The 25,339-nt window shown below is 54.4% G+C and overlaps 1 protein-coding gene and 11 non-coding genes across 12 annotated transcripts in view; 3 read left to right on the forward strand and 9 right to left on the reverse strand.

Moving 5' to 3' along the window:
• The window catches only part of OR1F1 (olfactory receptor family 1 subfamily F member 1), a 61,756-nt gene that overhangs the window by 33,417 nt on the left and 3,000 nt on the right, over positions 1-25,339 (reverse strand). The gene's annotated exons all lie outside the window — the stretch shown is intronic.
• On the reverse strand, positions 1,419-1,490 carry TRNAP-AGG (transfer RNA proline (anticodon AGG)). The gene has a single exon. It is a non-coding gene; the product is annotated as a tRNA-Pro (tRNA).
• Positions 2,709-2,780, reverse strand: TRNAP-UGG (transfer RNA proline (anticodon UGG)). The gene has a single exon. It is a non-coding gene; the product is annotated as a tRNA-Pro (tRNA).
• TRNAK-CUU (transfer RNA lysine (anticodon CUU)) lies at positions 3,500-3,572 on the reverse strand. Its single transcript has one exon. It is a non-coding gene; the product is annotated as a tRNA-Lys (tRNA).
• TRNAK-CUU (transfer RNA lysine (anticodon CUU)) lies at positions 5,003-5,075 on the reverse strand. Its single transcript has one exon. It is a non-coding gene; the product is annotated as a tRNA-Lys (tRNA).
• Positions 6,151-6,223, forward strand: TRNAR-CCU (transfer RNA arginine (anticodon CCU)). Its single transcript has one exon. It is a non-coding gene; the product is annotated as a tRNA-Arg (tRNA).
• On the reverse strand, positions 8,283-8,354 carry TRNAP-CGG (transfer RNA proline (anticodon CGG)). The gene has a single exon. It is a non-coding gene; the product is annotated as a tRNA-Pro (tRNA).
• TRNAK-CUU (transfer RNA lysine (anticodon CUU)) lies at positions 12,301-12,373 on the reverse strand. The gene has a single exon. It is a non-coding gene; the product is annotated as a tRNA-Lys (tRNA).
• On the reverse strand, positions 14,289-14,361 carry TRNAK-CUU (transfer RNA lysine (anticodon CUU)). The gene has a single exon. It is a non-coding gene; the product is annotated as a tRNA-Lys (tRNA).
• On the forward strand, positions 19,764-19,836 carry TRNAK-CUU (transfer RNA lysine (anticodon CUU)). The gene has a single exon. It is a non-coding gene; the product is annotated as a tRNA-Lys (tRNA).
• Positions 22,702-22,773, reverse strand: TRNAP-UGG (transfer RNA proline (anticodon UGG)). The gene has a single exon. It is a non-coding gene; the product is annotated as a tRNA-Pro (tRNA).
• On the forward strand, positions 23,798-23,870 carry TRNAK-CUU (transfer RNA lysine (anticodon CUU)). The gene has a single exon. It is a non-coding gene; the product is annotated as a tRNA-Lys (tRNA).

A 25,339-nucleotide genomic window follows, 5' to 3' on the forward strand; every position in this document is an offset into this window, starting at 1 on the left:
TTTTTGCTATTTCTTGGGCCGCGCCCACGGCATATGGAGGTTCCCAGGCTAGGGGTCCAATCGGAGCTGTAGCTGCCAGCCTACGCCAGAGCCACAGCAACGTGGGATCGTTAACCCACTGAGCAAGGGCAGGGATCGAACCCGCAACCTCATGGTTCCTAGTCGGATTCGTTAACCACTGTGCCACGACGGGAACTCCGAAATGTTTAATTTTTTAATTTTTGTATTATTTATTTTGACCTGTTTTTAGTTTACTATTTCTCTCTTCATCTTTTTTCTTCTACTTTGAGGCCATTGTTTGTTTTTGTTTTTGTTTTTTTTCTCCAGCTGGTCTTGAGGTGCCCACTGGATTATTCCCCATCCTTGGTTCATGGCACATAAACTCACCATCCAAACAAAAAAGAAGACCCTCCACCACCCATTTTTCTACTTCCTGCAGATCCTGTGGGAGGCAGATGCTCTTGGCACCCTGTGATGCTCTTCTTTCCAGCACAAGCTGAAGACCTGGCAGACAAGCACTTGGGAACCCACATGGGGACTTCCCCTGGGCCCCTGTGCCGGAGAGTAGGAAGGGCTGGGGCAGTTAATCCCCCTCCCGTTTTCCTCTCACTCCAGGGAACTGGGCGGAAGGTCCCTTCCCACTGAGGGGCTGTTTGGTAGGAATTTGGCAATCACAGCCATCCCCAGCTCAGGGTTCTGCACTATAGATGTCCACCCTTGCAGAGTTCTTGAACACGGTTTGTTAGGCTTAGTCACCGGTCCGAGCTATTCTCAGAAAGTCATAAGCTGTACTGGGGGGGGGGGGGGAAATGGGTGTAACCACGTGGGACAATAGCCTCAGACCATGACACATTTATTATTGCTCTTCAAATAATTGGATTTTGAACTTTCTGGTGATAGCAGGTCTCTGTGCTCCGTGTCTGGGCTTCCAGTGTCCACTTCTCAGGCTTTGAGGGTGGCCCTCTAAGCCACAGAATAGGGCAGAGGCGGGGAACGTTTCCTGGCCGGCGCTGGGGCCCAGGACCTCGGTCCTCAGCTCAGCGGAGCTCCTGGGATTCCTGCCGACCTCAGGCAAGGAAGGAGGCAAGGGCCACAGACCACGCCAGATCGAGTGACTGGACCTGGGGTGGGGAGGGCAGGCGGCTCAGGACACCGGCTGCAAATCCCAGCAGCCCACCACCTCTCCCCAGGTGGAGGTTTGTCCTGGGGATGTGTGGCCCACAACAGAGGCATCCAAGCGGCAAGGACAGACTCTGAAGGCACAGAAGGAAAGCCCTCTCCCTTCTTAGGTGCCTCGAACTTGAACCGGCAAAGTAAACTGTTGTGAGATAACTAGAGACTCTTAGCGACTGGAACCCAATGAAATTTTTTAAATGACACCGGTGGCGCTGAGATCACCATGTGGGGTGAAAAAGATGGGGCTCGTCCGGGATTTGAACCCGGGACCTCTCGCACCCTAAGCGAGAATCATACCCCTAGACCAACGAGCCACAGGAACACCAGCCTTTCGCTCTCACTGTGGCTTCGTGGCGTCCAGGAAGTTGGGACAGGCGAGGTCAGTGAGGTGGCACCGGGAGGAGACTCCAATTTCAGACCCGCCAGGAAGTATCGAGTTCAGGGACCGGTGGACGCTGAGAAAAACCTCGAGAACAAAGTAGACAGCAGCCCCTGCGTTCCCCCCAGTCCGGTGGCCACCGCCGAACCGGAAAAGACTGCGAGGAGCTCCCAGCCGCATGGGGTAGACGGACCTCTCAAGAGACGGCGGGGGCGCGCGGAAGGTTCTAGAGCCGCGATCTCTGGGACATTCGCTTTGCAAAACGTCGAACTCCCAAGGGGCGGCATCCAGCGGTTGCTCACCAAAGGCCTGCAGAGTGCACGGGGAAAACAGCCGCCACTGCCTCTGCCTCTCCTGGCTGCTCCCACTTCTCCCGGTTCCGCTCCCTTCTCCCGCCCCGGCGAGATCAAAACCAATAAATCGAGCTTCGGACTTGGGACCTCCAACCTGAGAAGCTGATTTTGAGAGTCACTTTGTTCTACTGCCTGAACCAGCCGGCCAGCAATGGTCCTGGCCTTAGATGCCCGGGGATGGCCTGGTGTCGGGGGTAGGGGGTGGAGGGAGGTGTGTCAGCCTACCAACCAGACCCCGCAGCAGGGCAGGGCAACGACCCCCTCCCAGCCCACTGAGGGGAGGAGGCCGGTCCTCCGGTCCTCCGTTCCCCAGGTTGGGGAAGACGAAGACGCCGCGCTCAGAACAGCGAGAGCTGCTTCTGCTTCCCGGAGGGGAGCGCGCGGGGGCGGGGGTGGCAGGTCGGGTTCCGGAGCAGTCTCTGCAGTCGGTCTGCCTTCCCAGAAGTTCGACCATTCCCCAACCCCCCCGGATCCTCGGCGGGACTGATTTCTTTGCTCGCCCATCTGGAAAAGGCCAGGGGCCCGACCCGCAGGCATCATGCACGGAAGTTCAGCCCAGGGAAGAAACGTCCCTCTCCCCGCCACAAAACACAACTTTAAGTAAGAATACAACTCACTTGGGGCTTGAACAGTGATTATTTCGAACCGCAAGATTATCTGGCTCCCTGGGGCACACAACTGTGCACTTTGACTGTGCCGTCTCCTTTGCCGCAGGATCCGCTCTCAGAGGAAGCTGCCCCAGGTCCCCAATTGAAGCCTTCGCCTAGTCGCTGAGAACGCGGACGGAAAAAAACGCAGACGGGCTCGTCCGGGATTTGAACCCGGGACCTCTCGCACCCAAAGCGAGAATCATACCCCTAGACCAACGAGCCGCGCAGCTGTGACAGCTGCGACCTCTACAGATGACATAGACGGAAGCTCGTCCTGATAGCTCAGTTGTTACCGTGTGTACCTGTGAATTCGTTTCTACGGGCTCACGGGTTCGTAGCCCCCGTCGGATTTCAGCCTGAGGCTCCAAGTAGGGCGGCGCAGCGCAACTAAACTCTCGCGAGGCCCCTTGAAACCACGCCTTCCCAAGTCCAGGGCCTCCCACCCACTCGGGCTCAAAACCACGCCTTCCCAAGTCCACGGCCTCCCACCCACCCTGGCTCTAGAGGAGGCGGGAGAAACGCGGCGGTGTCCCGGGTGAACAGTTCGCCCGCGACTTGGTGGGGCGCCTAGGGAGGGAAGCAGAATAGGCACAGGAATTACTGAACAATCCAGTTCCCAGAGGAGCCCAGATTTTTCCCACTGTCTTGTATTTTTAATTACGGACAGTGGAAAGGGAGAAACCTTTGTTGGTCTTAAAGGTCATTGGCTCCTGACTTGTCCGAGACACCAGGAAGGAGAGTCCAGAAGCCACCATTCGATACAAGGAGCAGACAACTCCAAGGGTCAGGCCCAGCATGTTTTCCCATGATGAGCAGGAACTTGTACCAATTCACTGTACCCCACAATAGGGCACTTTTTAGACGGGAGTAGAGAGCTAGGAACAGAAAACCAATCCATGTGGGACCAGAATCCGCAAGAACAGTAGGTGGTAAAAAAGACTCGCCCAACGTGGGGCTTGAACCCACGACCCTGAGATTAAGAGTCTCATGCTCTACCGACTGAGCTAGCCGGGCGGCTGCAGTTGTACTACAGGGACTTTCAGAACGTGACCGGCTGTGGTTAACCGGAAACAATTGGATGGGGCAAAGTATGTGGGGAAGGGAGGGCAGAAGGCCCCAGAACTTAGCCCCTTAAAAAAGAAAAGGAAAAAAGAAAAGAAAAAAAAAGAAAAAAGAAATTGACCCCTGATGCTGGGATCAGGTTTACTTTTACACACGTCTCTTCCTGTTCCCTATACTAGCCTCTCTGTCGCCTGGGCTCCCAGGCTCCTCTGTGCATCCCTGCAAGGCCAGGGTGTTGCAAAGGGCTCTAAGGGGGGCTTAGTTCTCTCCTGTGGGTCTGAAGAGAACGTGTCTGGAAAAGGCCAGAAGGCCATACCCTGGGGTGTCCTCTGGGTTATTTTGTGAATTCCAGGTTAGTCTGAGCCCCACAGCAAGATGGTAAGAGTTGCTCACTTTGCCCAAAATGTCTGGGTGGAGGCCTCAGTTAAACCCACAAGTCTACAGCCAATAAAAGGCAGGTCTGCAGTGAAATGTCCCTGAGATAAAAGCCTCAGCTCGGCAACCTCCCCTGCATTCACATGGCAGCAGCCTTAGTAGGGGGAAGGGGGAGTCTCAATAGCTAGCAGAGCATGGCACCCCGGAAGCCGGTTGACCAGGGAGGGTCCTCAGCTCCCTCCACCTGATTCCCATGCTTTGGGGGCTTCCGGGGTCCAGGCTTCAGGCTCTGGCAGATAATCACTTAGGGACCAAGGCAGTCGAGTGGAGCAGATGGATGGAGCTACTTCTGCAGGGGCTCTGGAGTCAGAGGCTGCCCTGAGGCTCCTTGCTTGCAGAAAGGGAGGCAGAAGTGGAGGAGGCTGAGGGAGGTTTGAAAGCCAAGCCTGTTCTTCTGCTAGGAGCAGCCATGTGACCAGAGATCCTCAGCCAAAGGGCAGTGGGATGTTAGCACACTCCCCTGGGGTGGCTGTCCCCTTCTTTGCCCAGCCCCCTCCTCTAGAAACATCCTCTCTCCTTCCCGATCCCCAGGTTTGGGCGCTTTCCGCTCCAGCACCCCCATTTGGGCCTTCCCCGCGGTCTGACAACCCTGCCACCGGCCCATAGAGAGGGGTAGGCTTAGTGCAAGAGCGTAGGGGACCCTACCCAGCCTCCAAAGCCACCTCAAAGGTAGAGTGAGGCGGAGACCCCACAGTAGGGGATAGGACCCAGACCATACCCATAGGGTCAGGACCCTCCAGGGCCTGCTCTACCTTTCCACGTTTAAGCCACGTCCCCCAAGCCCTCAGTGCTTCCTCCCAGAGAAAAATCACACCCCAAAAATGGGGTTCCCCCTTCTTCATGAGTGAGGAGCCATAGAATTTGTGTTCGTTTTCCCAGGAAGATCGCTCCAAACAGGATTGCTGAAAAGTCTTGGAAGGCGACAAGGGATCTCAAAAGAGGAAATCCGCCCAACGTGGGGCTCAAACCCACGACCCTGAGATTAAGAGTCTCATGCTCTACCGACTGAGCTAGCCGGGCGGGATGAAAGGATAGATGGGGCCCAAGGGACCAGCAGCTCATACCTCGCCTTTTCGTCCCTTTCTTTAAGTCCTGCGGCGGGTACACGCCCCGAAACCTGGAGATGAGTCTCCCATTCCGGCCCAAGCTCCAGTGCCGCAGAGAAATGTCCGGGCCCCAGTCCCTGACAGTGGCCCCCTCACCGGAGCCTCCACAGCAGACGAACCGCGCCCTTTGCCGCGGGCTCCGGCGGGCGGTTTAGGGGTCTCCGGCGTTGAGTCCACAGCCCGAACGCCCAGAATCCGAGGAGCTGCGAGCTCCCTGCTCTTCCTTAGCCTGGGCCCGGTGCCCGGGGCGTGGGTCCAAGCCCTAAGGGCACTGTCTTGGGTCAGGGTGCCGCGCGGGTCCGAGGACGAGCGCAGAGGTTCCAGGTCCGCAGGTCCCGCTGTGCCCCCCACGCCTCCAGGAGGGACGAGAAGGAAAATTCCTCAGCGACCGCCTCCGCTATGCTGGGCACTAAAGAAGGGAGACACGCTGGAACTCCTCCTCCTGGAGGGGGCCTCGGACCCCCGGCTTGACCCCCTTGAAACCGACAGGGTCTGAAAGCCGGGGGATGCCCAAGACGCGGGCAAAGGACCTGCGGCCCCCAAAGTTAGCACCATACCCCTAAAGCAAAGAGCCAGAATGGAGATGATGGATCCTGGTCCCCTGTCACTCCCCCATCTGGGGCAGAGGCGGGATTCCCCGCCCCGGAGGATGGGACGGTTCGGTTTTGATACCCCGAAAAAGAGGTTGAGGTTAGGCTCGGTGTTCTGGAGTCCGGGGTCCAGTCCCGAAGATGCACACGCAGGGCGGCTTCCACCAGCCGCTTGGCTCCCTCCTCGGTCCCCACCAGGCGCTGTGAGGACTTTGGCTGACTCGGAGCTGGGGCGGCCCCGGGACCCGACTGGGGTAGATATGGGGGTGCCTGTGTTCTATGCCTGCACTGGGCCCTAAGCAAAGGAACTAGCCCCCGCAAAACGCTGGAAGAGACATCGCGCGCCGGAAGTGTGGAAGGGGGCGGGTCCTGCACTGGAAGCCGGAGACCAGGTAGCGCGCCCCGGTGGCCTAATGGAGAAGGCACTGGCCTCCTAAGCCAGGGATTGTGGGTTCGAGTCCCACCCGGGGTAATTAGTTAGCCTTTTGGCATCCATTAAAGTCAACTATATTCCAGTAAAATTCGGAGAAAAAAAAAAAAGACTTTGTTGCCCACCTAAAACGAATAAAACATTGTTAAGTCCACCGTACTCCAATGCAAATCTTAAGAAGTGTTGGCGTTCCTATACTGGAATAGATTCTGTCGCCAAAGATTATTATCAGCCACGTTTGAGAGCTGCACCTCCTAGGACCCTCGAGGTGGGAAGATGAGTGTTTCTTTAACCCTGTAAAAGTGAGGAAAGAAGGGAATTGGGGCCACGTGGCGCTGAACCTACTGAGGCGAACAGGCGATAAAGGACGTCTCACAGAGCAGCAGCATCTTTCAAGATCGGATAAATGGTTTCAAACTATCAATCTAGAGTGTTTACATTTTAAAATCCATGTAGATTTTATAGACTAAAAAGAGAGGGACCACATGATCATCTCAATACATACAGTAAAGCCTTTTTTTTTTTTTTTTTTTTTTCGGTCTTTTTTAGGGCCATGCCCGCAGCATATGGAAGTTCCCAGGCTAGGGGTCTAATCAGAGCTACAGCTGCCGGCCTACGCCAGAGCCACAGCAACACCAGATCCGAGCCGCGTCTGCAATCGAACCCGCAACTCATGGTTCCTAGTCGGATTCGTTTCCACTGCGCCACGACCTCTGCACTTCTTCCTCTTTTTTTTTTTTTTTTTTTCCTTTTAATTCCCGGCCTAGGGATTGAATCTCAGCCGCAGCTGTGACCTACACCTCAGCTTTGGCAACACCGGATCCCCCAGGGATCAAACCTGGATGAACTGCTGCAGTCGGATTCTAAACCCACACGGCCACAGCGGGAATTCCAGTAAGGGCGTTTTTTAAAAAATAAGTCCAATCTCGACTTCTGATAAAAACTTAGCAAACTGGTATTGAGGGCTAGGAGGGAGAGATAACAAAGAGCCGGGGGAAAACTTCTGAGGATGAGAGATATGTTCACTGTCTTGACTGTGGTGATGGTTTGGATGCAAGCACGTGTCAAAACCTATCACACTGTGCTCTCTGTGTGCAATCTATTGTATATCGAAGTTTTTAAAAACTGAGGTGTAATCGACGTGTGATACCATCTAGTAGGTGGTTAAATGAAGGCCTACAGGGCTAACTCTCTTGTGCAGAGCCCAGCGCTTGCGTTGGCAGGAGTGAGGACAGTGCTGTGAGCTCTAAGCCGGAAGAGGGGAGCTCCCTTGTGGAGCAGCGGGTTATTGTCACTGCCGCGGCTTGGATCACTGCTGTGGCCTGGGTGCAGCAAAACACACAGCAAAACACACAGTACAGGAAGGGAAAGTTTTTACAGTTAAAGACTGAGTCAGCGTTTGGACCCCGAACTGTCTCCCCCCAGTGATAGTCATGGCTCCAGCCTAGGGCAGTCCGCTTTCGCCAGCTACAAAAAATGAGCCACATCAGCCATTTAAATGTATCTATTTTTAAAATAACTAAAAAGGGGGGGGTGGGAGGGATGGACTGGGGGGGTTGGGATTGACATATGCACACTGAGGTGTATGGAGTGATTGGTCAACGGGGACCTGCTGTGCAGCACAGAGAAACCACCCCATGTTCTGTGATAATCTATGTGGGAAAAGAATCCGAGAGAATGTGGATATGCATATATGTATGACTGGGTCATTTTGTTGTACAGCAGAAATTGTCACGATCTTGTAAATTAACTATACATCAATAAAACTTCAAAATAAAAAATAAGTAAAAAGAAACAGGTAAAATTAAGTGTAAACTAAGTGCAATATGTTCTAATTAATGCAATATATAGAAAATATCATTTCAACACATACCGATAGGCCTTGCTTTTTTGTACCAAGTCCTCAAAACCCCGACGTGTATGTATACCAGCACGTCTCCCAACAGAAAAGGGCTGCCGGGGTTGCAGAGCCAAGCGGAGGTGGACACTGCTGGGTGTACCCAGGCCGGTGAACCCCAACGCAGACTGCTTCTCCTATGCTACCTACCCCGGGGCGCGTCAACAGCCGGTTTCCTAAAACATCGGAAAACACGATCAGCATGGGCTCGTCCGGGATTTGAACCCGGGACCTCTCGCACCCGAAGCGAGAATCATACCCCTAGACCAACGAGCCTCCATGGCAAAAAAGGGTCTCAACTACGTACTTCACAACTGTTCCTATCCCTGTGTAACTCAGGTTTATTCCACAGCAGGCAGGGCAAGGCGCTGGAGTCACAGCCGGGAGACCCAGGGAACCCAGGCCAATAGAGACAGAAAAAGGGGTTCACTAAACCCGGACCAGGGGAATGGATTCCTGCCCCAGGGGAGTGAAGAGCAGAAGTGCAGGGAAGGAGAGGGGGAAGATGAGGGGCTCCGATGAGCCAGAGGGCACCTTACAGGAAGAGCACCTGCTCTCCAGGGGAACCTGAACCTCAGGCGGTGACAGCCATGGGGTGTGGATAGTGGGTGCGGAACAGGCAGGAGGGAGGGACATCAAGCAGACCCTGGTCCCCTAAGACGGGGCCTGTGCCCTGGATTCTGTAGAGGAGGAGAAGGGGGAGAAGGAGGTGACGGTTCCACTTTATGCACGTGGCCCCAAGGCGGCCAGCCTGGGTGCCAGAGAAAGAAGCTCCAGTAGAGGATTCCAGGGTTCCCTGTTGACTCCAAAAGCGCCGCAGGGAGGGCTGTGCCTGCAGTTCCAAGCAAGCCGTTTCCATGGAAGAGCAAGGCAGGATGGGTAAACAGCATAGGACTGGCCAGTTGGAATGATCCAGTGGGTGTTAGGGCCTAGGTGCTGTCCTTGTGATCTAGGATCGGGTCCTGGGTGGATTGGGGCAGGGGAAATAGTGGCCTGGTGTGTGCAAATTAGATAAGGAGACAGGTGGGGGTGTCGATTGGGAATTGGCAGGTTTGCAAATTGTTTACTAGCTCTAGGAATTAGCTGGCCCTTGGAATTGGCCGTCTCCCCCTGGAGCCAGCAGGGCCCTTCAAGAGGTAAAACCATCATTGAGAGTTCCCTGGTGGCTCATCAGGTTCAGAATCTGGCATTGTCACTGCTGTGGCTTGGTTACAGCTGTGGCACGGGTTTGGGTTCCATCCCTGGTCTGGGAAGTTTTGCATGCCTTGGGCACCACCAAAAAAAAAATTATAAAATACAGAAAATAAAAACCATGACTAATACAGGTGTAAACTGCTTCAAGTGTTTTTCCAAACATTTGTGAAGATCATATGACTTTTCATTTTTATTCCACTAATAGAATGAATTACTTTTAAGAAAATAGAAACAGAAGTTTGGTTTGGTTTGGTTTGGTTTGGTTTGGTCTTTTCTAGAGCCACTCCCATGGCATACGGAGGTTCCCAGGCTAGGGGTCTAATCGGAGCTGTAGCCGCCGGCCTACGCCAGAGCCACAGCAACGCGGGATCCGAGCCACATCTGTGACCTACACCACAGCTCACGGCAACTCTAGAAACAGAAATGATTTGAGAAAATAGATTTTCTTAAATGTAAAACCAACCTTGCATTCCTGGAATAAATCCAGCTCAGCCCTTATTTTGCACTTCCAATTTTTTTTATTTTATTTTATTTTATTTATTTATTTTTTTTTTTGTCTTTTTTAAGGCCCGCGGCATATGGAGGTTCCCAGGCTGGGGTCTAATCGGAGCTACAGCTGCCGGCCTATGCCACAGCCACGCAGGATCCGAGCCGTTCAACGCAGGATCATGGCAACGCCGGGTCCCCAACCCACTGAACAAGGCCAGGGATTGAACCCACAACCTCATGGTTCCTAGTCAGATTCACTAACCATGTGCCATGACGGGAACGCCCTTTATTTTGCTTGTTTATTTTGTTTGTTTCTTTTTTTTTTTTTAATTTCATTTTTTTTGAAATTTTTATTTTTTTTAATTTATTTTATTTTTTTTTATATATTTTTTTATTTTCCCACTGTACAGCAAGGGGATCAGGTTATCCTTACATGTATACATTACAATTACATTTTTCCCCCACCCTTTCTTCTGTTGCAACATGAGTATCTAGACAAAGTTCTCAATGCTATTCAGCTGTTTGTTTCTTTATTTTGCTTGTGTTTAGGGCCGCAGGTGTGGCATATGGAAGTTCCCAGACCAGGGGTGGAATTGGAGCTGCAGTTGCTGGCCTATACCACAGCCACAGCAACTCGGGATTCTTGACCCACTGAGCAAGGCCAGGGATCGAACCGGCATCCTCATGGGTGCTGGTCACATTCGTTTCCACTGTACCACAATGGGAAATGGGTCCCAGGCTGTGGAGAGCCCAGCTGTTTCCATGTCCATGAGTGCATTTATTTATTTATTATTTATTTATTTATTTATTTATTTTTGGCTGCACCCACATGCAGCATGTGGAAGTTCCTGAGCCAGGGATTCAACCCGTGCCACAGCAACAACCTGAGCTGCTGCAGTGACAATGGATCCTTAACCTGCTAAGCTACAAGGGAACTCCTCCAAGACACTCACACAAGGGCCGTGATGGCCCTTTTTCTCTTTGGGAAATGGCCAGGCTGACTAATTAAAGACAGAAGACACCAGTCCCCAGCTCAGCTCTGGCTCTGAAACCCTCAGGAGGACAGGAACACAAATGATCCTCAGTTCCGTACTTCATGTACTCCTGTGACACAAGGTCGTGATTGAAAGGAGCCACCATCGTCCAGGTGGAGGACACATCCTGACCAGAGCCTTTCCATGAGGACCTGGACCTGGTGCAGGACCTGTAGTCAACAGTTCCAGCCTCTGATCTCAGCACCGGCAGCTCTGCCAGTCCTGGAAGTGTACCCAAGCCACCCTAAAGCCCTGAGAGCTAGTTTTGAATCTTGCTCCAAGGACATACCTTGGCTGGTTATGGCTCCATCAGGCATCTTGGAGGTACCAGGGGTGCCATCTGGGTGGCTGCACTCATGGACATGGAAACAGCTGGGCTCTCCGCAGCCCGGGACCTGCGGCAAGGGCCAGAGTCAGTCCATGAGGAGGTAATCTCTGAGCCCTGCTTTGGCTTTAGAGCCCTGATCTTTCTTTCAAGGGCAGAGTGTCAAGGACTTAGGGCTCTGTCCCCCGAATGAGCCGGCGACAGGGGGGCAGGTCGGAGCTCTTCTCTCCGCATTGATGCACAGGCTCAGCTGAACTAGCCCTTCTCCCTTCTCTGAAGTTGCCCAGCCACCTTGAACACCTGTCACCCTGGGACTGGGTGTCCTGGGGCTGCACATTAAGTTCTGCAACTTGTGCCAGAGGAAAGCGGTCAGGCTCATTCTCTCAGTCTAGGGATGAGCAGATAGAGCCTCTTGGGTTCAAAAATTCCTGGTCCCTGTCCCCGTGGATGCCAAGCAGGAGGGCGCATACACCTGCCAAGCCCTCTTAGCCTTTGCCCCTCCCCACCCGGCTACCACCTTCCTGACACCTGGTGGCTTGGGGAAAACCAGAGACTTGTCCTGGGTCCCAGTGGGGAAGGACTGTGCTGAGAGGAAGGTCCTGCTGGCAGGCTCTCCTCAGTCTAAGACGGTCAATCAAGGTAATCGTCACGGGATCAAATTCCCTGCTCCTGTGAGGGGATTGGGGGAAGGGCAGCACGGAAGCCCTTGGGTCTCAAATGACCTCAGAAGCCCAAGATCAGGAGGCAGAGGAGGTCACTCTTTATTGCATTCACCTCTGCATGCCCCCGGGGAGGGCCCAAGGAATTGCATTCAAGGACCATTTTCACCCTAAGGGGCCCCAAACTGGGCAGCCCTCGTCTCCTCAAGAAGTTAAACACTCGTGATGGCAGTGGAGAGGGCATCTCAGGGCGCTGTGACATTACTCAGTGGCAGGATTCCCCAAGCTCCACTCTTCCGGCCCGGGCCTCCTTGGACAGTAGGAAACTCCCAAAACCCCAAAATGCAAGTGGCAGTTGAGGCCCAGGCCCAGGACTGCGTCTTTGAATCCTCACCCTCTTCAACGCCTCTGCGGAGCTCCTAGGGGGGCCCTAAACCTGGACCTGGGAGGGGTGGAGTTTGGGCCCGGGGGCCGTGTCCTGTATTTGGTCTCATTTAACATTTTGGGCAAAAGCTCTGCTTCGCCCAACGTGGGGCTCGAACCCACGACCCTGAGATTAAGAGTCTCATGCTCTACCGACTGAGCTAGCCGGGCGACTCTTACACAACTTCTCTTTTTTGAGGGAACAACCTCTGAAACAGGAGGACCTTGGCGACCAACTCTGTTCACGGTAAAATTGCCCTGGAGCCTCAAGTTCGAAAGCTACGAGCGGACGGGACGGCCTTGATCAAAGTTCCGGGACCTGGGCAGGCGGCGGGGCTGACGGTGACTGAGACCAACAGAACCCCGGGAGCCCTACGCGGTCGGCGCCCGGGGGGCGCCGAGTCCCCGAAGCCCACGCACGGCTCCCAGAATCTCGCACACCCTGCGGTTGGCGGCAGCCCCAAACCACCTTCTTGGCGCTCGGCTCTGGGATCGGACCCGAAGCTTCCCCAAAGCATCCTTCCCTCCGTGGACGGGAAGTTTGGGAGCCTCTTACCGACGAGAGGACAAGGTCTCGGGGCTCAAAGTCACTAAAGAGAGGTGGCACAAGGCGTCCTTTTCTGCAGGCGTCCTTTTCTGAATGAGTCCCCAGGGCCTACGAGAGCTCCTGGGTCCAAATCCTGGTTCCCTCTGCCGCCTGGCCCGCCTTGAACACTTTCTACCCCACCTTACTCCAGCCCACACCCTGCTTTAGGGCAGGCAGCGTGGCCCCGAATGGAGAAGACCCAGGGGACCCGCTGCACGGCTGGAGGGGGAAGCCGGTACCCAGCGGGTGTGACGCAGTGTAGAACCAGGGCCACCTCTCCTTCCCAGCCGGTTTCTGGAACAAGGAAGGGAACTGCCAGAGACCCAAAGCCACACAAGGGCTTTGGGAGCCGAGCCCAGGAGCCCCTGGGTCTGCCTCGGACCCCAGTCCCCCTTCCTGTAGGATGAGACTTGGCTTTGACCCAAGCTCAGTGGCGGGGCTGGCCGGCTGGGAGCGCAGGAACGCCTTGGTCTCGAGTTTGAGTCCCACAGGAAACCCCACCGCGGTTCAGGAGCTTCGCCAGCCACCTTCGCCCGGGCCAGAGGGAGGTCCTGGCGGCAGAGGTGCTGCGGGGAAGCGACCCCGGGACTCTGAGACCCACAATGTCGAACCCCATTCCTCTCTGGTGGGTGAGCCAAATCCTTCGGCCAGAAATCCCCCTTCCGTGGGGGCATCTGGGACACCACCCCAGCTGAGCGTGGAAGAGGGGACAAAGTGGACAGATCCCAGCAGTAGGTTGGCTCCTTGGTCTAAGGAAACGAGTCTCCGTTTTGGATGCTAGAGGTTCCAGATTCAAGTCCCGGAAGAGCCTACTGTACAGGGATTGAATGGTCCTCTAACATGACCAGGAGCTGGCATTTCAGACACCCCTCCGTGTTTTAGGCCTGTATTCTTAGGCCTGTCTTCTCCCCGCAGGGAAGGGCGAGCAATCCTGAGCCACAGTAGGGACAACACCAAGTTCCTAGTCGCTAGGCCACCAGGAAACTCATGAGCTCTTTTTTCATTTACCCGAAGAAGAGCAGGAAAAAATGACTAAGGGTGCCTCCAAGGGAGAAATGTGGACCAAGTACCAGCCACAGTCCTGAGACCCGGAGTTCCAAGGGTCCAGGGACGGCCACTCCAAAAGAAACCTCGGTTCCCACCAACAAGGCAGAAAATCTGGTCCTCCCCCTCCCCTAAATTGGGAGGGGGAGCACCTCGGCTCTGTCTCCCTTCTCCCCCACCCCCGCCCCCAAATAAGAGGCCATTGCCTTCTGGGGGAGGGAGAATTCTGACACGTCTTTGCACGAGCACGAGCACGAGTCGCCGGCCGGGACCGGTCTCCCCTCACCTCGACACGCACGGTGCCGGCAGCGGGAGCAAATATCCGAAAGGCTTCACTCCAAGTGGAGAGCGAAGTCCCCAGAAATGGTTTGAGACGACAGCAGGCAGCATCTAAGACCAGCTGCCTGAATCTCTAAAAGTCTCTCAGATCGGTTAGTTTTAGCGTTCAAAACTGCACGCCCAACGTGGGGCTCGAACCCACGACGCTGAAATTAAGAGTCTCATGCTCTGCCGACTGAGGTAGCCGGGCGGATGCAGTGTTTTCACAGTGATGTTTGATACCCTGCTGTTCAGAGCCTAAAAGGCAGGCATTGGGAAGGAAGGAAGGAGGAGGAAGGAAAGAAAGCAAGAAGAGGAAGAGGAGGAGGAAGAGGAAGAAGAAGAAGGGCCAAGGTGTGGTCAACCTCTGGAGAGACAGAACAGGCATGGCCGCCCCTGAGCTGGTCCTCTGGGCATCCAGGCCTCCAGGCTCGGTCCCTGCCCGGGACTCTGGGCCTCCAAAGCCAGCACCATCCCCCCATTCTCAGCCAGCTGTCAGCAGACAGGAAATCTTTAATCTGGCTGTTAACGTTGAATTTTTGGTGTGGGGCTACTAACTACAGCCACGGGTCAGGGTTTCTCAGGGTGGTCCCTGGGGGCTGGGGATGGAGGCCAAACAGCCTCTCTCCAGGGTCCAAGTATGGCTCAGAAGAGTCTACCCTCCCTCTGCTTGTATAAACCCAAATCCTGACTTATTACTGATCCCTGCCTGTTGATGGCTCCTTATTTAAAATGACCCAGAGAATCAGCCTGCTACCACTGCTGAAAAAGCCAGAAGGGCTACACTGAATGGAAAGCCTGGGACAGGCCAGGGACACCCTGCCGGTCCCCCCACAATATCAGGGATGACAGCCCAAGCCTTAGCAAAATAACCAGAACCCCCGACCCACGCGCCGGCCTTGGAACTCTGTAGGAGGACCTAAGACCTGCTGATGCCTAAAGCTGAAGTTCCATGTGCCCCAACCCTGCCAATGGAAACTTCCAAGACCCAAAACACAATCCTTGCTCCAGGCCAGGGCCCATAATTCCTGGCTTAAAAGGCCAGCGAGCCCCCACTAGGCCACCGGGCCTCCTCCACCAAGGCCGTGCGTTTCCCCTCCTTCCACCGGCGGCCCATCTGGCCACCCCTCCACCTCTGTGAACACCAGTCCTCTCTCTCCCTCATCTCCTCATCTTTGCTCTGCCCCATGAAGGACCTGAACAACCCGCCCCACCAGTGAGCCCTGCCTTCCAGGTCTGTGCCTCTCCAAGGTCAGAGCCCACCACCTCTCCCGGTGAGGCTGGTCCCCACAGATCTGGCCCCTGCAGAGTTCTCAGCACAGGGCCTGGCTAAGTACCCAGGGCAGAGAGTTTGTGGGCTGAATGGGGAGTGGAGCCAGAGTCTACGGAGGTGAGGAAGGTCACCGAGGTAGCAGGGGCAAGAGAGACATGAGAGGGTGTTATCTCGGGCTTGAGAAGACCCAGTGGAATTTAGACAAGAACTCTTCGGAACACTTTAGGGGATGGGCTGAGATGTAGAGGGAAGAGCTCTGGAGAGATCAGAGCCCTCCGGGCTGGAAGAGGTGGGGGCTGGGGACAAGGACACCAGCTCAGGTGTAGAGGCTCCTAAGGGAGGGCCCCGGGAAGGGCCCAGGCCACATGAGTCGGCCCTCTGGGGTGATCGGGGCACCAGGACTCTAAGCCTCACGAGACCCACTTTTCTCTGGATCCAGATTCGCTTCCAGGTGGAACAGAGTGACAGCTGCATCGCCTGTGGGCTCGTGGAGACGGAGGAATCCAGAAACCGCGGCCCCAGCTCTGCCCGAGCCTTGGGCAATAGAGACGGGAAAGGGCCCGCCGTGTTCTGGGTCGTGGAGACGCCAGTCGAGCCTAGGACTGCAGGAGGCAGAGCGGGGTGCGAGGTCCGCAGAGCATCAGCTTCCGGGACCTGGTGACCACCGGGGCGGCGACGCTGAGCTCTCCTCTTCTCCGGGGCTGAGAGCAGAACATACCCGAGCGCCTTGCTGGGCCGCCCAAAATGGGGAAACTGGCAGGACAGGGAAACGGTGTGAAGAGAACCAGCCATGGGTAGATCCAGAACTTGCACGGAGTTGGCTCGTTGGTCTAGGGGTATGATTCTCGCTTAGGGTGGGAGGGGTCCCGGGTTCATAATCCCGGACGGTCCCTGTACCTTTCTGCTCCCGAGAGCCTAGTGTCAGGACACCTCGCCTTCCATCCACGCCTCTGCGGCTCTACTCCCCCAGGACAGTTTCCCCTCCCTGCCGCTAGGGGGCGCCGGGAGGCCGCCGCTGCAGGGCTGGGAAGCCCAGGAATGCCACTCCCACCCGGGTGCGGGAAGACCCCCCAACTGTGCTGTAGCTATGCTACTTCTTTCATTAACGACCAGCGCGGGATCTGGGAGCCTCTCAGGACCGCCCTTCCCACGGGGCAGACGGAGAGGCAGTAGGGCGGCTGGGTAGGACCGCCCTGAGCGTGCACTGCCCGAAAGGGACCTCTACTTCAGCAACAGTGTCTCCTCAGCTTCCCCTTCCCTTCCTGAGATGTGAACAGCATGTCAGAACCACTTCGGTGGGTGGCCCAGCACCTGGCAGCAGCCTCCCAACGCTCCGCGTTACTCCCTCCAGCCTCTAAGGATGGACATCGAGTTACCCCAGCCTTCTCTTTGTCCACGTGGGGGGCAGTAAGAGTCGCCTCTTCTCCCCCGAACCAGGGGGCATCAGCGGAGCCTAGAGGAGAGCATGAACTCCCACTCCAGCCCAGCAGTGAGGGGGTCCCACCCTGTGTGAACTGCCCACCAGAGAGCCACAGGGCGGCCCCGTTTTTCTCCACCAGAAGGGCGCCTTGTCAGAGAGGCTGCTAAATTAGATTTCAATGAGATCCAGAGTCTCATCATACCAAACATGCCCAAGACGTGATGGAAAATCATTGGTTAAACTAAGAACCAGGAAAATTTCAACCTGAAGGAGAAATGGCAATGCCAACTCAGGTGTTGCAACTACCTGCCAAGGAGGGTAAATGCGGTGACGCAGCCGTTGTCAAAATGCTTCGAGGAGCAACCGACTGTAACGAATTTAAAAATTGAAAGTCTAAGGGGACTCTTCTTCCCCCTCTCAGCCTGTCCGGGAAGCTCTTTGTTTTCCTGTAATAAAGACTTTGCTTTCTTGCTGCGTTTGCGTTCTCGTAGTTCATTCTTGGGCTCATTGAAGAACCTGGGTTCTGGTAACATCTTTCTGGCATCATCTTTTGGGGGCTCGACCAGGATCCGATCCAATATACCAGCACTCACAAGAGTGTGTCTGATTCCCTGCGAGACCTCCGGCAGCCGATTCGTAAGATTCTGATCCAGCTCCAGCTTTTGGCGCTGCCCTCAGGAGCTGGCTGCCCTCTTCTTCCTGGAGGAAATTTGCTCACCATAGTCAGCATTGTGATCTTGATTCCTTTATTGAGACCCTGTATAAGTAATTGTATTTCTCGCTTCATTGCACCCCCAGTAAAAAGCCAGCAACCTTCAGAAAAATTGGAAGTCTCAAACAAAGAGAAGATAGAAAGAATAACCAAATGGAAAACTTAGAACCGAAAAATACAATAACTGGAATAAAATTCTTAATTGATGGGCAACAGCAGAGTGAACAGGACAGAAGAATCATTGAACTTGAAAATAAAACAATACAAGTTACCTGATCTGAAAAACACAGAAAATAGACTAAAAACAAATAAAATAAAATAAAGCCTCAGGGATGTGTGGAACTTTAACAAAATATACAATATTGGACTCACTGAAGACCCAAGAGAGGAGAAAGATGGGGCTAAATAGTATTAGAAGAAATAGTCGCTGAAAATTTCTGGTGTATTTTTTAAAAAATAAACTTTAGGAGAGGGTGTACTTGCGCTTCTCCATTCTTTGATCAAAGAATAAAGGTTTTACCCCCCAGAACCCCTTATTTTTAGCCTTTTTTTATTAAAAAAAGAAAATTGAGCATAAATACATACCCCCCTGCCCCCACACACCATAGCCTTCTCCATCCCCGTGTATTTGGAAACCTAGCTCCCCACTACCTTTTTTTCTGATATATTTTAAAGCCTATATAGTATCACTTCACCCATAAAAGCTTTTTGCCTTTTTTTTTTTTGCAAACATCTCTACAAATAAAGTCCTTTGTTTTAAAACAACGCCATGCACACACCCAACAACATTAAGGGTGATTGTCTTCTTAAGCCCACTGTGTAGAGGTTCCTGCTGCCTCCTAACCTCCCCTCTGCACTTGGTTGGCTGGATTTGGGATGCAGGACAGGTCTGCATGTCACAGTTGGTGGAGGCAGAAGTCTCAGTGGAACCTGGGCAGATTCTCCAAGGCTCCCCGTCTTCAGACTTTGGGGTCGGGAAGGAGTGGACAACCCCGAGGTGACCCCCTCCCAGTCAGTTGTATATCTGGAGTCTCTTTCTGCTCTGGAGAGCCCGGCTGGAAGGACGTTGTGGCCGGGGCCTCAACCCGCTCGAGTCTCTCTCCTGGGTGCAAAGATCAGCCTGCTCCTTCCAGGATGTCTTTGATCTGGACCCTGAGTCCCAGGAGACTGGATCCCGAAGCAGAGGCATGAGGCAGGTGTTGAGGTGGGCGCCACGAGGTCTGTACCCTCCTCCAGCAATCGACCCCTAGGGCGCTGGTTCCAGCAGCTCAACATCATCCAAAGAAAGCTTGGAGTTAGTGGATGTAAACTATGACATTTAGAATGGATAAGCAATAAAGCCCTGCTGTATAGCGCAGGGAACCATATCCAGTTAGCTGTGATAGAACACGATAGAATGTGTGTGTGTGTATATATATATATATAAATGTATATATATGAATACCTATATGATATATATATATGTAAACTGGGTCAATTTGCTATACAGCAGAAATTGACATTGTATACTTTAATTTTTTTAATTAAAAAAAGATAGATCGTCCAAGGGGCAGACCAAGAAGGGTTGGGCCAAATAAACTTGTATTTGTATTTGTATTATTTTGGCCGAACCCGTGGCATGTGGAAGTTCCCGACCAGGGGTAGAATCCAGCCACACTTGCAACCTGAGCCACGGTTGTGGCAACTCGGGATCCTTATCCTGCTGCGCCGCACGGGAACATCCAAAAACAAATTTTTAAAGAAAAATACATCTATTTTTGATGATTCAAAGAAGGCACAGGTACAGTTATGCACACAAGTGGAGACCAGTAAGTGTAACAATTATTTTAAGTTCATAGGTTTGTTTGCTCACAGGCAGGGGTGGGCTTCTTGTTGTCACCCCATTTCGGGCTGTGTGTCTGCTCGTTACGGGGTCAGCTGGGGGTTGGGTCTGCCCTGAGTTCTGTTAATGCCACCGCCTGGCTTCCTGTGGCCGCTGAGCCACTCTTTGTCACTCTGTCCGTCAGTGTAGCATCTCGCCTGTCCCCACCCACCCACCCCGCACCCAGCCCGGTCCCGCAGTACCCCACGCAGCGCCTGGCCCAGGGAGTGGATGCTTTGAGGGGACTCCACAAGCCTAATGCCCCAGGACCTGCCCAGCCGGGTCATTTGCGATTATCCACAGCCGGTCAGGTTTCCAAACTTGACGACAGAAGACTATTCACTGTCGCCCGGCTAGCTCAGTTGGTAGAGCATGAGACTCTTAATCTCAGGGTCGTGGGTTCGAGCCCCACGCTGGGTGTCCTTTTAAACTTGGAAACCGCAAAGATCCCTGAGCATTTCCCTGCCCTTGGTTTCGGTCCAATCCCTGAAACGCATCAAAGGCCTTGTCCTACAGACGGGTCCAGCCACCGTCACTTCGCACGTGGACACTCTCCTGACAGGGGGTCGTGAGCTCATTCTTACTTCATCTTCTTTTAATGAAAGCAACCTTAGAAAGGGGTCCATCAGAGATTCGAACCTGGAAAAACTACGCAGTTTTTCCTTTGGGTTATTAGTCTATGGAGCGAGCAGCTACTCATCTCCGCCGCCGCAGGACAGCATTCATTAAAAATCCAACTTTCACAGTGGCAAGTCCCTTTGGGAGTGACGATCAGTCCCAAGCAGGGGTGGCCCCGCAGGTCAGAGAGGCCTAGACCACTGGAAGGGTGAGGGTGACAAGTCGACTGAGCATGTGATGAATGCAACGGCTGTGTGTCCCCGACCTATCCCAGCCAGCCTCTCTTTAAAAGTTGGGTTCGTCCAGGACTTGAACCCGGGCCCTCTCGCACCCTAAGCGAGAATCATACCCCTAGACTAACGGGCAATCTCCTGTTTGGTTTTGGGAGGGGAGTGTCCTTTGCTGTCCAGTGGCGTTTAAGCTGGCTCTGTCCTCTTTGGACTGTCTCGGTTTTCTTGTCCATGAATTTTTGTTCGCTTTCCTGGTGAGTGTTGGGAACAGATTTGATTCCTCGGGCAGGAGCGGCACGGGGGAGGTTCCGCGTTTTCAGACGCCGAGAGTCCAAGTTGCCAAGTCCTGATCCGTCGCCCTGCTCTCTGCTGGGGGGGGAAACTGAGGCATCAGCTCAGCAGAGCGTCCTCGGGTCCCCTGCGGTCATCACACTAAGGGCTGGGCTGCAGAGTGAAGCTGGGAGCAGGGTTTGGACTCCGACGGCGGTGACTAAGGCTCGCGGATGCCTCCTGGGAGCACCAGGAGGAAAGACGTGAGGCGCGTCCCGGGTCTCACACCCCGTCCAGCCCAGGGAGCAGCCTTCCTGAGTCCCAGGCTAGCGTCAAGCACAGACTGCAGCCGAGAAAGGGCCCTGGCGGCGGCGGGAGTTTAAGCAGGAAGCAAAAGGACGAGAGAGGACGTTGAGGAAACTCTCGGGGAGACTCCTCTCTTGCCACTGCCCAAGACCTGGGTCACAGGGGCCTCCCTGTCCACTGAGCACGCCTAGACCCGGTCCCATTTGTGTCCAGATCAGATCTGGGTCCACCCACCCCTGGGCCGGCCTCACGGCTCAGATCCCACACCAGCTCTGCCAAGGATGCCCACCCTGCCCGAAAAAGACCAAAAAAAGCAAATGGGGCTCCTCTGTGTTTTGAAGCCAAAATGAGGTTAAGACCTCCCTTCCTCTGCAGTTCCCACGTCACTGTCCTGACCACCCATTCACTGGGCAAATGAGAGCAGGGCCCTAGCTTGGTATAGAGGGGGCAGACCCCCAGTGCCAAAGTGGGGATTGGGTTAAAGAAGGCCTGACAGAGGCATACCACCGATGCAGGAGTTTGCAGAGGAACCAGCCTGCTGGTGGAAGCTCAGGAGTCCTAATAGGTTCTGGCTGTAGAAGAAAGTGTTGGCCAGAGAGCCTGGTTCTGCTGGCTGACTTCTAGCAGGGCTTGAGGCTGGAGAGGCCTCCCTGGGTATCCCGGTGGGCTCCTGGATTCTGGGCAGGGAATCTCCTTGATCTGGGACTTGAGATCAGAAGGCATGAAAGGGGCACCCAGCAGGCACCATCCTGGGCTTAACGGAAGAAACCTGGGCATTTAGGTCAGAGAAGAGGCCCACCAGCCCCGTGCTCCCTCTGCATGTGCTGAAGCTCTGGCCCTGTGGCAGCTGGCCTGGCAGAGCCTCTCTGCCACAAGCCCCTGCTCCAGTCACTCCTCTGCGATGAGGAGTCAGGCAGCTCTTTGCAGATTGGGGCGCCCGGAATTAAAACCAAAGCCTGGGTCTCACCTCTATCAAGCATGCCTTTTATTTTCTGTATTCTGAAGCTTTGATGTCCAGAGCTTTAGTGATTCTGGAGGGAATGCCCCCGATCCCCCAGGGCTGGCCGGTTCTTAGAAATACTAAGCAATTCCTCTGCCAGCAGGCACTTCCAGTGCAAACCAACCAGTCCCCAGCCCCCAGCCCAGAGCCCACAGCCACCTGTCTTTTCAGGCTCTCACACTCTGGGCCACAGTCCACCTGCCAGAATCACCCCAAGGCTGGGAAACCGACAACTGGGGGTAGCATCTATGCCTCAGAACCTGCTGAAATTATTTGAACTAACCCATTTCAACCTGCTTCCCCCGCCTCACCTGTTTTACCTTCTGTGAAACCACAGCAAAGTCAGTTGCCCTGTGTTCTTCTCACTCTCCTGCCTTCAGCCTCTTGGGGCGTCCCCTCAGCCCTTTCGTCTTGGAAACTGAGTAACAAGCGATCTTTCAATGGCCAGATCTGACGGCCTCGGAGAATAATAGTAAAGCCTTCGAAAACCCTGTCCTCCCACCCGTGTGGGGAGCACAGCCCTCTGGATGCCTGTGGAAACCCCATGCCCTCTGCCCCAAGGCTCAGTCTCAGCTGCGGTTGGTTGTGGAAGCCCTTCAAAAGCAGGAAAAAAGATGTTGAAACCCGGGCTATTCGGGATTTGAATTTATGAGCAAAAACAGGCGTCGCATTGTGGCCCAGACCCAGGGACTGGTTCACAGACCTGTTCCGCCGCCGGGCTCACCCTCCTTCCGGGTTCCTTCCCCCTCAGTCAGGCCTCCCGGCCGCCACTCCAGCTCCCGACCCAGGGTGAGTGATCCTATTGCGCAATAGGAGCTCTGACGCCCTCAACCCGGAAATACGGGGGTGTCTGAAAAAGCTGGGCTCGTCCGGGATTTGAACCCGGGACCTCTCGCACCCAAAGCGAGAATCATACCCCTAGACCAACGAGCCAACGGGAAGAAATGTCGCCGATGTTGGCTTTTGGAGGCCTGAGACTGCGACTGGCCCTCCCGTCCCGGCAGAGTCCGAGCTGCCTGTCCCGCTGGGAGGTGCGCGGGGTGGCGGGGAAGGTGTCGGTTTGCACTGCAGAAGGAGACGCGCAGGTGCAGCGCCGCCGCCCCCTCCGGAAGAGGGGGCTCCGGCGCACCCGGTCCGCAGGGTCGCAGAGCCAGACTCTCCCAGACCAGTAGGGCCACCCAGCCCCAAGCAGCTACAGAAAGGGACAGGTGACGAGGAGGAGGAGGGAGTCCGTGTGGCCCAGGTGAGCGTGGAGGTCTCTTACGCTGGACCCCAAGCTAGAAATTTCACCCAACGCGAGACGCAAGTCCAGGACCTTGAGAATGAGGCCCCGCCTCTTCCCAACTGGCCCCCTAGGTGAGCCTCGAATATCTCGGGGTCCCTCTTGGCCTGGGCTCGGCCTCAGAAGATCCTCACACTTCTGGAACCCTGTTGCAGGGGTCCGGACTGGGGTTGGCGCTCACATCTTGCCAAATGGCAGCTGCTCCAAACTTTTCTTCTCTCTTGCGCTTGCAAAAGATCAGGCATCCACCTGGTGAGGACCGTCTCCCTGTCTTGTCCCCGCGGCCGGCCACGGAGTCTTCCTAATTTGCTTTAGACCACTCGCCCTCCGAAGGGCTGAGAGCGTATTGATAATGAGAAATGGCCTGTGATTGGAATCTGACAACTCCCACTCCCGAAGCAAGGATCACACCGCGTTCCTCAATTACTCTCTAGTGACACCTACCACTGTGCCCTGGCCCCCAACTTTCCAGCTCCCTCGAACTAGGGGGCCACACAGACCCACCGCCAGACAGGGGCCTGGAGCAACCTTCTTCCCAGTCGAAAGGACCCGTGGATTCAGCTCCAGTGCACGCGATGCAGTGCGCTCAGGATCCAGAGAGAACCCCTACTAGTTTAAGGACAGTCAAGTTCTGAAGATCTCCAACTAATTTGTACCGAAGTGCACTTCCTGACTGCCCGGCTAGCTCAGTCGGTAGAGCATGAGACTCTTAATCTCAGGGTCGTGGGTTCGAGCCCCACGCTGGGCGTAACTTTTATCTAACAAAAGTTGTGGCTTCACGACTCTGCAGAAGTGATCCTCCAAAGACCGTATTGGTTCGTATAAACTATTCCTGGTACTAGGAGAACAGCACGCAGGCTCACCCTCATCAGAGCGACTCGCTTTTCTCTCATTACCATTTTGGATCTTAAAAGTGAGGAGTTGGCCGTTCCCGCTGCGGAGCAGTGGGTTAAGAACCCGAGTGCAGTGGGGCTGGTCGCTGCGGAGGCTCGGGTTCCTCCCCGTCTGGGTCAGGGAGCAAAGGATCCAGTCTTGCCACAGCTGTGATGTAGGTCTCAGCTGTAGCTCGGATTCATGAGCTTGCTGCAAGTGTGGCCAAACTTGAAATTTACACGAAAGTTTCAAGTTCAGCACACGGAGCGGTTGCAAGCCCCTCTGAGAGATTCCTTTTCAGGGACTTTGGTGAAATTTCTTGAATTTCCGGGGATCGGGGCGAGTGCTCATCAGGCCAAGTATTATCACCCAAAGTAGGACTCGAACCCACGTCTTAGGAGATTGCGTCTCAGTTCCACAGGCTAAAGGAGAGCAACTGAAGACTTGGCAATGGATTTCCAGCTACTCTGGCCCTGGGGGAACCCATGCGGAGCGCCATCTGGAGTGGGGGCTCTCCCACCCAGAACCTTTGCCTCCTCCAACTTTGTGTCCCTTTATGCATCCTCTGTAGTCTTCCTCTGTCCTGGGTTAGAGACACTTCGGGGAAGGGAGCCTCTCCTCTGACCGTCCACTCCCATTCCAAACCCTCTCCCCCTTCTAAGGCAGAAAGAACGCTGGACATCGTGGGAGAGTCCAAGGAGAGGTCAGGTGTTCTGCAGTGAAGGGAATATGGGTTCCTTTGGGGGTGGCGGAGCAGAGCCACCAGAAGGGTTAGTGAGGCTGGCGCTGAGGCTCCATGTTGGGTCGTCTGGGTATCCGAGTTTGGGGGGGAACGAGGGAGGAGCAGGACAGGGCTTGGGACCCGGGAGGTGCCTGGATGGGGGCACATGGCTCATCCAAAATAGAGAGGGTATTCACCAGGGCCCTGCTATATTCTGTGTCTCCGGAGAACTCAGAGAGAGGGAGGGGAAAGTGAGGGAGAGATTTGGAGTGATTTTAAGGACCGGCTCACACAACTGTGGGGATCCCAGAGTGAAATATGCAGGGTAGGTCAGCAGGCTGGGAATTTCAGCAAGAGCCCGAGTTTCATCATGGACGGGACACAGAAGACAGTCAAAGGCAGAATTCTTTCTCTTGGGGGTAACCTTCGTCTTTTCTCTTAAGACTTTCAACTGATTAGATGCAGTCCACCTGCCTTATTGCAAGATAATTTGCTTTACTCAACTCTGCTGACTTAAACATCACATCCAGAAAATAACTTCCCAGCAACACCTACTGGGTTTTGTTTTTGTTTTTTTGTCTTTTTGCTATTTCTTTGGGCCGTTCCCGCGGCATATGGAAGGT

Source organism: Sus scrofa, chromosome 3, assembly GCF_054392235.1.
Source record: "Sus scrofa isolate SSC_HxYL_T2T_F1_AM1 chromosome 3, Sscrofa_HxYL_maternal_Yorkshire_Landrace_v2.0, whole genome shotgun sequence".
Lineage (NCBI taxonomy): Eukaryota > Metazoa > Chordata > Mammalia > Artiodactyla > Suidae > Sus > Sus scrofa.